The sequence below is a fragment of the Sebastes fasciatus genome, chromosome 8 (assembly GCF_043250625.1).
Source record: "Sebastes fasciatus isolate fSebFas1 chromosome 8, fSebFas1.pri, whole genome shotgun sequence".
In the NCBI taxonomy this organism is placed as follows: Eukaryota; Metazoa; Chordata; class Actinopteri; order Perciformes; family Sebastidae; genus Sebastes; species Sebastes fasciatus.
Window position 1 is genome coordinate 35252060 of NC_133802.1, and position 11027 is coordinate 35263086.

The window sequence follows — 11027 nt, forward strand, 5'->3', positions numbered from 1 at the left end:
AGGAATACTAAAAGATATTACGGCTGAAGGCGTGGTAGGGGATCCCACAGTTACTACAACAATGAGCCAATGCTTCCAAGGAATTTGCATGGGGAATCCTACACAGGGGGACGCCCACGCATGCAGGAGGCTATCCCCATGGCACCGCCAAGCGTGTGATAACCAATCTGCCGCCTACACAGTCTCATGTGCGAGTCCTGTTTTGTCTTCAACTATAGCTTACGACATTTTTCTTGTAATATTACGACTTTTTTCTTGTAAAGTTATGACGTCATGACTATTCTTTCTTCTTGGTATTTTACAGGGATTTGGAAAGTTTTAGATTTTTAGTTTTAATACATTGACTTTTTCCAGCACTCAGATGAGTCCCAGATGAAATGAAATGAGTCCTTCATCACAAGCCAGCTGTATTCAATAATCGCTTCCTTAGGTTTCATATTGACATCTAAAGATCTTGAGTTCTCACTGCTCGTGCGGAGTGAGCTGCTTTTTCGTGCGGACCCGAGGATTAGTTATTTCACAATGCGGATTAGTTTCATCAAAGATTGCATCACATTATTGATGAAACTAATCATGGCGATGGAGTAGAGTTACCACCAGAAAGAAGGTGACGTCTCAGACTGATGCTTAAATTGAGCAATGATTACTTCATCATCACATACAAGAGAGTATAGAGGAGTTATTTGCTTTCTTTTAGTCATAATCCATTGGGCAATTCTGCCAAACCGCAGACTATGTTCTGCCAACATTCACGTCACGATTCGACTCAACATGACTTACTTGGATAATGCTGCTCAAGACGCTTTCAGACGTTTTCCGGACGTTTTGTTATCTTTTTTGCTGTCTTTTGTTCTGACTCGAAGTTGAAGGCTGTTTGCACTGACATGCTTTGATGTTTTGGGCGCTCCGCTCTCCTTAAAAGGAGCAGTGTGTAGGATATGGCGGTATCTAGTGGCAGATTGCAACCAACTGAAACCTCTCCCGTGTGCCGAGAGCGTAGAAGAACTACGTTGGCCACGCGAAAATGCGAATGTCTCTCTCTGTAGAGCCGGGTGTTGTAAGAGTAGCGTAGGTCATTTGGAGCAGAGCCAGTGCGTAGAGTGTGGGAAGTGAGTAATGAAGCGAGAGAGAGAGAGAGAGAGAGAGAGAGCGCCGGCTAAAGGAGCGGGTAACGTTATTGACTCCAGCCCAAACAGGAAAAGTTAACAGAGTTTGGTTTGTCCTTTCTGGGCTACCGTAGAACATGGAGGACTCCCTATGTAGATATAAACGTTTCATTCTAAGCTAACGAAAACACAACGACTCTCATTATCAGGTGATTAAACACTAAAGAACACATTATTATTAATATCATATTCCATTTCTGCCAATAGCTCCCCCTAAATCAGCGGTCAGCAACCTGCAGCTCTTCAGCTCCTCTCCAGCGGCTCCCTGTGGATTTATACAAATGGAAATATATAACTGTTTCTTGTTTACATTTACATTGATATTTATCATTGTTGTAGGTCTATGGAACGACGGAGTATTAGGGCCACATTGAGGAGAAAACATAAATCCGAGATTTAGAGAATAAAGTCAGAATATTATAAAGGAGTATTTTTACGTGTTATTTTCTTTTTTTCTAGTAAAGTTATGACTTTATTCTCGTAATATTCAGACATTTTTCTTGTAAAGTTATGACTTTATTCTCGTAATATTCAGACTTTATTCTCATAATATTCAGACTTTTTTTCACGTAAAGTTATGACTTTATTAATAACTAACTGTTACACACTGGTCCTTTTCTGGGAGCACAGAGAGCCAATATGATGCAAACTATATATCATTTTTGGGTCAACTATTCCTTTAATGTTGTCAATCACAGGTCTGTGACGGGACATGAAATCTGGTGTTCTGAATGAAAGTCGGACACCCAACACGGGACCCCTGCGAGCATATTGCATCTTGACCACTGATTTATAACTTGACCTCAACACTGAAAGTTGTGGCCGTTTCTCTCTCAGCCAGCGAGCATCTGTGTTAGTCCTTAGTCCTCTTGCTTTACTCACTTCACCACCCGGCGTTACTGCTTTTTGTTGGCAAGATAAAACACATTTATGTTGACAGACAACAGGGAACACAAGATAATACAAGAAGAAATATAAATAGATGAAGCGATGAAATCAGGTGTGGGCAGCTATTATTACAGATGGAGGAAGCGAGAGAGAGCAGGAACAAAAGATGGTCACACAGCATGGAAATTATATTCCACCGTGTTGTTGTTGTTGTTGTGGTTGGATTCTCCATCATATACTGGGTAGTGATTCTAATTTGCATGTGTCCATACAGGGACTCCCTTCACACACACACACCCACACACATGGAAAGCAGGCCACAACACTTTATTACTGTTTGGTCCTTGAGTCATGCACTGCAGACTTTAGACTAAAATAAAATCATTTAAATACAAATATGGAAATAAATAAATGATCCCTGCCAACATTAATCACTCAGTGAGAGTGTTGGCTAGCAACCAAGGCACCCGCACATGACTCAGCTGAGTTTTCATTCTAGAGGCTTCAGCATGAACCAAAGTTACACATTCATGTTGCTCAACTTATCACTTATTACTCATCAAGACTACACAGCGCCGATGAAATGGGTTGTTGGGGGAATTCTCAGAAGTTCACAGATACTCTGAGGCCGGGGTCAGCAGCCTTTACTATCAAAAGAGCCATTTTAGGCATCTGATCATTGTGATGAAGGTAACACAGTTTATAGTCTAAGTATATAGTATATAAGTCTAATGCAGTGAGGGCCAAAGAGACAATGTACTACGGAGTATAAAGGCCACATTGAGGGAAAAAACATCTGAGATTTACACAATAAAGTCAGAATATTACAAGAATAAAGTTAGAATATTACGAGAAAAAAAGTCATAATATGACGAGAATAAAGTCGTAACTTTACGAGAAAAAAAGTCGTAATATTATGAGAATAAAGGCATAACTTTACGAGAATAAAGTCAGAATATTACGAGAATAAAGTCATAACTCATCATTAAAAGACTGATAATAGGGTATAATATGCAGGAATTTGTTAGTAATTTCTCAGTGCCAGCAACCCCTGGGGCCACAGTACTATTTTTGATCTCAATGTGGCAATGTTTTTTTTAAATGCAAAGCAAAGAGTAATTACACTTCCATTCCACTGTCCTGCTCCCGGCTCCATGAGGTCATTATATCTGCAGACTGATTCATCTTCTTTTCCTCATGATTGTCTGTACAAAATGTACCAGCAAAACATCAAAAAGTTGTTGAGACATTCTGAACCAAAGCGGTGCCGTCATTAGCACATTCTGACATTAATTCTTGTGTACCTTGAGTAAGTCATTACAATAACAATCTTAACTCGGGCAGCATGTGACTCAAAGTGTAAAGTCTTCATCTGCGTTTTCCTACTCAGCCGTAGCAAAAAAGCAGTGACGTAGGTTAAGAGTCAACGTTAGCCGTTTGGAAATAACTGAAAGGGTTATTTTTTTAAGTGAGGTTGTATGTATACTCCCGTGTTCTGCGAGTTAAAATGACTGTTTTTGTGAAGGGAGTCTGGTGGCTTTGAATGGAGCGATATGACAACATCACTTCACTGTCAGAAAGGACCTTCACTATTAAGTTTTAAATAATTATTAACTCAGATTTATAACTAGAACAACTTGACACAGTGCTGAGCTGCATCTCAGATTAATCTTCAGGTTCTCAGCTTTCAGATGATGTTCACCACTTGACATCTACTGTTGACCTGCTATCTCCCCCTAAAGACCCCCTGGACCTCCTAAAGAAGACTAGAACAGCTCTATTGTGGGTCAACAAATTAAGAGCATGCATTTTGTTCACATGTGCACGTACATACATATTGTTCCTAAGATGCTTTAGCTTTAGTGTGGCTATAATTTCTCGTATCATCCCACACGTTAAAAGGTATTTTCCTATGTGTGGGACATTTTTAGGAAACAAAGAATCTATGATTTAGCAAAAAGCGAAATAAGAAACTGAAACTTTGTTGGAGCTTGTGAGTCGGCTGGGGACAGGTTTCCTTATTATTATAATTATTATATTACACTGCGTTCTTAAAAAAAGCATCACAGGAAGTATCATGTTAACGCTTCAGTGAAGTGGAACCAGTTCTCTGGCGTCCTCCAGTTGACTCAAAGGTTGTGTGTGTCCCAGCATGCCCTGCAGATACCAGGGCTTTCCTTACCAACAGTGTGATGTCATATTTAGTTTTTAGCTCCATCAGAATATTCCAAAAATATCATTAATTTTTTTTTCTAACATCTTTTTCTGACCTCATTCAAAAATGTCATGACGTTAAAGGATAACCAATCTGGACTCTATTCTCCCATGTTTTTGTGTCTAATTTTAATGTTCGTATTTGAATACATCAGGAACACCACTGGGAAGCTACAGAATGATGTAAAAATAAAAAATAAAAAAGCTAAATAATGGACCCGCCCTATAAAATTTGCAGCGTTAACATTACAACATATCGCTCCCCATTGATGAGCTCAAATTGAAACAGAAACAGTCAGTTGGACGGGCTTCAACTGAAACACATTTGCAGAAACTGCTGCAGATGTGACCTAATGTCACTTTGTCATCACTAGGAATGTCACGAGAACCGATACTTCGGTACCAAGTCGATGCCAAAATTAAAAAAAAGTGACGGTACTCGGTTAATAAACTCGTGACAACACCGGTGTCACCGATTACACCGGACATTTTACAAGAAGAGATGACAACATGTGCAGAGCTGACTGGTCTTTACTGCCTCTCCGGTAGAGCTTTTGCTGTGGGGCTTTGCTGCGGGGCTTTACCTGGCGCCGCTGCTCCGTGCACACCGGCTGTGACGGCTCCATCCGCCTCGTGGCGATTACCTCATTAACGTTATGGTTCCCTTGTAGCATTGGGATTAAACCTGAAATATTGCCAAATAGGTGCGTTTGCTTTTCGCTTCGACAATAAATCCTCTGCCTCCTGCTCCTACTACTCCGAGCTGATGGACCAGATGCATTCATGGTCAGTATGTAGCGTCCGTCATCTGATTGACAACATGCCGCTGATACGCCAAAATGAACAAAATGGGTCACTTCTTTTTATTTATTACTTAAAGGCTACATGCCTCTGTTTTTTATAATGTTCAAATGTTTTTAATAAAAGAGTGCGTGTTGAATTACATGAGATTTATTGTTGTTGGTGTTTTTTTGACTGTGGTATCGATTTGGTATTGAGAATCGTGGAAATTCACTGGTATCGGTGTCGACTACTAGATTTCGGGTATCGTGACATCCATAATCATCACTGAGACTGAGGTGAAAATGATCGTGGTAACTTTCCTTTGTTGCAAAATCCTTCTTAACACAAAGAAACATCATGGCGTATCGTCTTGGCATCTAATCATTTGTTTTTATTGTGAGTAATTAAACTTGACATGCGTCTTTCTTACCAGTGTAATGGAGTCATCACAGACCAAAGTGATTTACCGACGCTGTTGATGTCTCCTATCTCTTCTTTGAGCCTGTCTGAATCTGCCTGACCTTTGCCTTGAGGGTACGTATGCCACCACAACTGAATGGAAAGGTACTGAATGACAGCACATTGGCAACCAGTCAATACCTTAAAATAACGAAGCTTGTTGGCAGCACTAAATGCCACAACGGGAGGCTCTAACGTTACCTTTTAGATTGAAATCAGGACAAAACAAACCAGTGTTTTTAGCTATCAATCGGCTAAGGGTAGCGCTTAGACATATAACGTAGACGGCACATTGACTCCTGGATCGTACGTTAACATGGCCGCCATATTCGACCAGGCAAGACTGGCCTGTAACCCTATACAAGTGAACAGGGGAGCTGCCGTTATTCTGGATAAAATGCACTATAACGTCTACATTTCTCGACCGATTTCCACGAGTCGTTTTATATTCAAACGTTTATGATCTACTCCGTCTCCTAAACAAACAATAGCTGCTGCGGTTTGTAGGCTAGGCTACTAGCCCGTGAACATGCGGTAAACTCGTCATGTGACTGAGCGGACGCTACTGTGCATGTTCCATGTGCCCAAGATCCGCGAAGATCTGTCAAGATCCGGGTACTTTTTCAGACCGAAGTTGAGCTATTTAGGCTTAATGCGCCAATCATGGATGTATAAAGAGAACTGGATCCAGCATCGGAGGCGGGGCCCCGTTCATTCCTATGAGAGTTGCTCATTGGCGCATGAAGCCTAAATGGTTCGACTTCCGTCTGGAAAAGTACCTGGATCTTGGCGGAGTAGCGTCCGCTCGGTCACATGACTCGGTCACGGGGTCCTAACGTCACGGCGTCGTGACGGCTTGGCGTTCCAGCCTCGGTCTGGGTCTCATTCACATGAACGGAGGAAGGGAAATAACTCTGGATTCAGCTATTAGTTTGTTTTACAACTTTTCGGACCTGATGATTTAAATCAGGACTATTAGAGTGTTCATACTGGGAAGTTGATTCACCTCAAAAATAAATGATCCTCTGAGTTAAAGACGTCTCTTTCCCGTCTTCAATGGAAGTCTATGGGAAAAAGTATTTTCAGGCCCAATTGCATCACGTGACGGACACGGAAGTTGCAGTACCGCCGTTTGGCCACTACGAAAGTCGGGATCGACGACCGGCGCTCTTCCTGGGGGCTTGGCGCCAATGAGCAACTCTCATAGGAATGAACGTGGCCCCGCCTCCAACGCTGGATCCAGTTCTTTTAATACATCCATGACGCTACTGCGCCTGCTCCGTGGGCCCAATGGATGTGGAGGATTGCCGGAAGATCCGGATACTTTTCCACTTGGAAAGTCGAGTCATTTTGGCTACATGTTCCAAATCACACAGAGTGTGTTCTCTAAACTTTCCAACCATGCATTTCTAAACTTAAAAACCATGACTAAACTCTACTCTATTGATGAGTGTTTCTATGCAGCGTTCTCTCTTTTCTGCGGTGTGTCTCACTATAGCATATCCGGTATCAACAGGTCATGATTCAGGATTTGGGGATTATATCATCCTAATGGTTAGATGTGCAGAGCCAACACTCCAATGAATCACCATGTTCATGTCAGCACAAGTGACTAAATGCTGTTTAATTAGGCTTAAACACTTATTAGTGTCAGAAGGTTCATGTCAAGGTAAATTATGAAGTAAGTGTGTTTATATAATTTAACCTGTAGCCTCGCTGGTACAAGCTGATACATGATTTGCATCTGCATGATTCAAAAACAAAAACTATTGTTGTTACGCTAACGTTTCGGTGAGGGTGATGTGATACATGTGTCACCTGTACATGTGCTGAAAGAAAACACTTACAGCCTTGGAAAAACAATGTTAAAGGTACGTATGTAAGATCTGGTGGCATCTAGTGGTGAGGTTGCAGATTGCGACCGATTTAAACTTCTCCCGTGTGCCAAGCGTGTCGGAGAACTACGGTGGCAGCGTGAAAACGTGAATGTCCCTCTCTAGAGGGCTGTATACGCAACCGCCTATTACTACTGACGAACGCAGTATACAGTGCACAGTATACAGTACGCAGTATACAGTACACAGTATACAGTACGCAGTATACAGTACGCAGTATACAGTACACAGTATACAGTACGCAGTATACAGTACACAGTATACAGTACGCAGTATACAGTACACAGTATACAGTACGCAGTATACAGTACACAGTATACAGTACATACTGCGTACTGCGTTCCTCAGTAGTATGAAACAGATTATTTATTTAGCAGTATGCTAGACCAGGATTTAATCTTTGTAAATGGGTTCTCTGGGTACCAACGAGTCTCCCCTTTACAGACATGCCCACTTTATGATAATCACATGCAGTTTAAATGTGTTATTGTCTCCTATTCTAAAATGTATCTGAATATTTCTGCATCCTGGGGTCCCTAAACAGTGTTGAGTTCCATATATTGGGTCTCACTGTAAAACTGAGACTCTGGTGGATCCAATGAGCCCAACTGTATTCATGTGTGAAGATGTTAGTCCCCATAGGAGACATTTCATTGACCTCACTGTATAAAATGACCTGTGGTGACCTCTAGGATAATCACAGCCTCATGAAACTTTACAGCCACAAACTAGAGACCTAGAGCATTCAGAGGATGGATGGATCAGACTAGAGACCTAGAGCATTCAGAGGATGGATGGATCAGACTAGAGACCTAGAGCATTCAGAAGATGGATGGATCAAACTAGAGACCTAGAGCATTCAGAGGATGGATGGATCAGACTAGAGACCTAGAGCATTCAGAGGATGGGTGGATCAAACTAGAGACCTAGAGCATTCAGAGGATGGATGGATCAAACTAGAGACCTAGAGCATTCAGAGGATGGATGAATCAGACTAGAGACCTAGCGCATTCAGAGGATGGATGGATCAAACTAGAGACCTAGAGCATTCAGAAGATGGATGGATCAAACTAGAGACCTAGAGCACTCAGAGGATGGATGGATCAGACTAGAGACCTAGAGCATTCAGAGGATGGATGGATCAGACTAGAGACCTAGAGCATTCAGAGGATGGATGAATCAGACTAGAGACCTAGAGCATTCAGAAGATGGATGGATCAAACTAGAGACCTAGAGCACTCAGAGGATGGATGGATCAGACTAGAGACCTAGAGCATTCAGAGGATGGATGGATCAAACTAGAGACCTAGAGCATTCAGAGGATGGATGGCTTTCCTAGCTAGATTGACAATAAGGGGGTTTCTAAGCAGTTTACACAACACAAGTGTTCGCCATCGCAATCGGCGAAAAATGCAGAAATCTCTAAATGTCAAAAGTTTTTGATCCCAAATCGCAGCATGTCTTTTTCTCTGGTGTTCCTCAAGGTCTTGGTGTCTTAATGTGGTATTTTGGAGGGATTATTGATCATTTTTATCAATTCTCCAGTGGTAAAAAATGGTTAAATTTAGCACCAAATCTGAGTAATAAATGGAATCAACCCCAAAAACTACTGCAACAATTTATGAAACATAATAGAGCATGAGGATGATCATCAGATACTGCTATCATCATGTTCTAAACCCTTATATACTTTCACTATTAAGTTTTAAATAATTATTATTTCTTATTCATGACTAGAACAACTTGACCCTCAGTGCTGAGCTGCATCTCAGATTAATCTTCAGGTTCCAGCTTTCAGATGATGTTCACCACTTCTATGTGACATCTACTGTTGACCTGCTATCTCCCCCTAAAGATCCCCTGGACTCCCTAAAGACCACCTGGACCCCCTAAAGAGACTAGAACAGCTCTATTGTGGCTCTCAGAGGGTTAATAAAATTGTCAGTGTCTTTGTCACCAACTTGACAAACCAGCAACTCCAGGAAGTCACTGCGCCCAACATGTCATGTTCACATGATCCCAGAGAACAGGACAACAAATTAACAGCATGCATTTTGTTCACATGTGCACGTACATACATGTTGTTCCTAAGATGCTTTGGCTTTAGTGTGGCTATAATTTCTCGTATCATCCCACACATGAAATGGTATTTTCCTATGTGTGGGACATTTTTAGGAAACAAAGAATCTGTGATTGAACAAAAAGCGAAATAAGAAACTGAAACTTTGTTGGAGCTTGTGAGTCGGCTGGGGACAGGTTTCCTTATTATTATTATAATTATTATATTATATCATGTTAACGCTTCAGTGAAGTGGAACCAGTTCTCTGGCGTCCTCCAGTTGACTCAAAGGTTGTGTGTGTCCCAGCATGCCCGGCATATACCAGGGCTTTCCTTACCAACAGTGTGATGTCATATTTAGTTTTTGGATCAGAATATTCCAAAAATAGGTCTTTTTCTGACCTCATTCAAAGATGTCATGAAAATAAAGGATAACTAACCTGGACTCTATTCTCCCATGTTTTTGTGTCTAAGTGACCTACGATGACAACACGTAAGTGCGCATTGCTGATGTACGGAGACCCCCTAGATGATGTACTTTGGTAAAGTGTGAAAGATATTGACAGATTAAAACTTCCTGGATCAATAAGTGATAACAGAAACGTTGTTAAAACACCAACAAGGGCTCTTTCTAACCGTGGTGAGGTAGACAACGAGCTACAGGGGGGAAAGACCATTTCAACCAATAGAACACATTTGACTCTGATGAAGATGCAGTTGGCGTTGAAACGTTAGTATTTAATAAAGTTTGCTGCCTTACATCGGTGTGCTCCAGCGTGCTTTGGAACTACTCTCGGAAGTCTCTCCTATAACAGATAGTGGATACTGGAGAAAACATCGTCAACCCTGACTTTAAATCATTAGGTCCTAAAAAGTTGTAAAACGCATATCCAGCTGAATCCAGAGTTATTTCCCTTCCTCCGTTCATGTGAATGAGACCCAGACCGAGGCTGGAGCGAGGGCTGGGAGGAGGAGTTAAAGGAGCGAGGGCTGGGAGGAGGAGGAGGAGGAGTTAAAGGAGCGAGGGCCGGGAGGAGGAGTTAGCAAGCTGTGATGTCAGCGTGACGTTAGGACCCCGTGACAAAGTCATGTGACCGAGTGGACGCTACTCCGCCAAGATCCAGGTACCCTTCCAGTCGGAAGTCGAGTCATTTTGTCTTCATGCTCCACTGAGACGCTCTGATAGGAATGAATGAGGCCCCGCCTCCAACGCCGCTGCATCCTGTTCTCTTAAATTAAAACATTCATGCTAATGAAGAAGACAAAAAGGTGTCAAGTTGTAAAAGTTTTAATTTCCTCTCATGATCGAGCACGAGAAGAAAAGCCTTTCACAAGGAGACAGAGAAAAGAGCGTAATATTACAGAGCTGATGGATGGCGTCTGTTCTCAACTTCCTGTCACAGAAGACAGAATGAAATAAACGAAACAAAAAAAACAAAACCTGGTTCAACTTGTTTTTTTCATAGTTGATAAAAGCTACAAAACAAATCCTCTTGAGAACATACAGAATTATAATCCACCCTCTACGGTACTCCTGAAGCCGAGGGCGGCGTGGTCACAGAC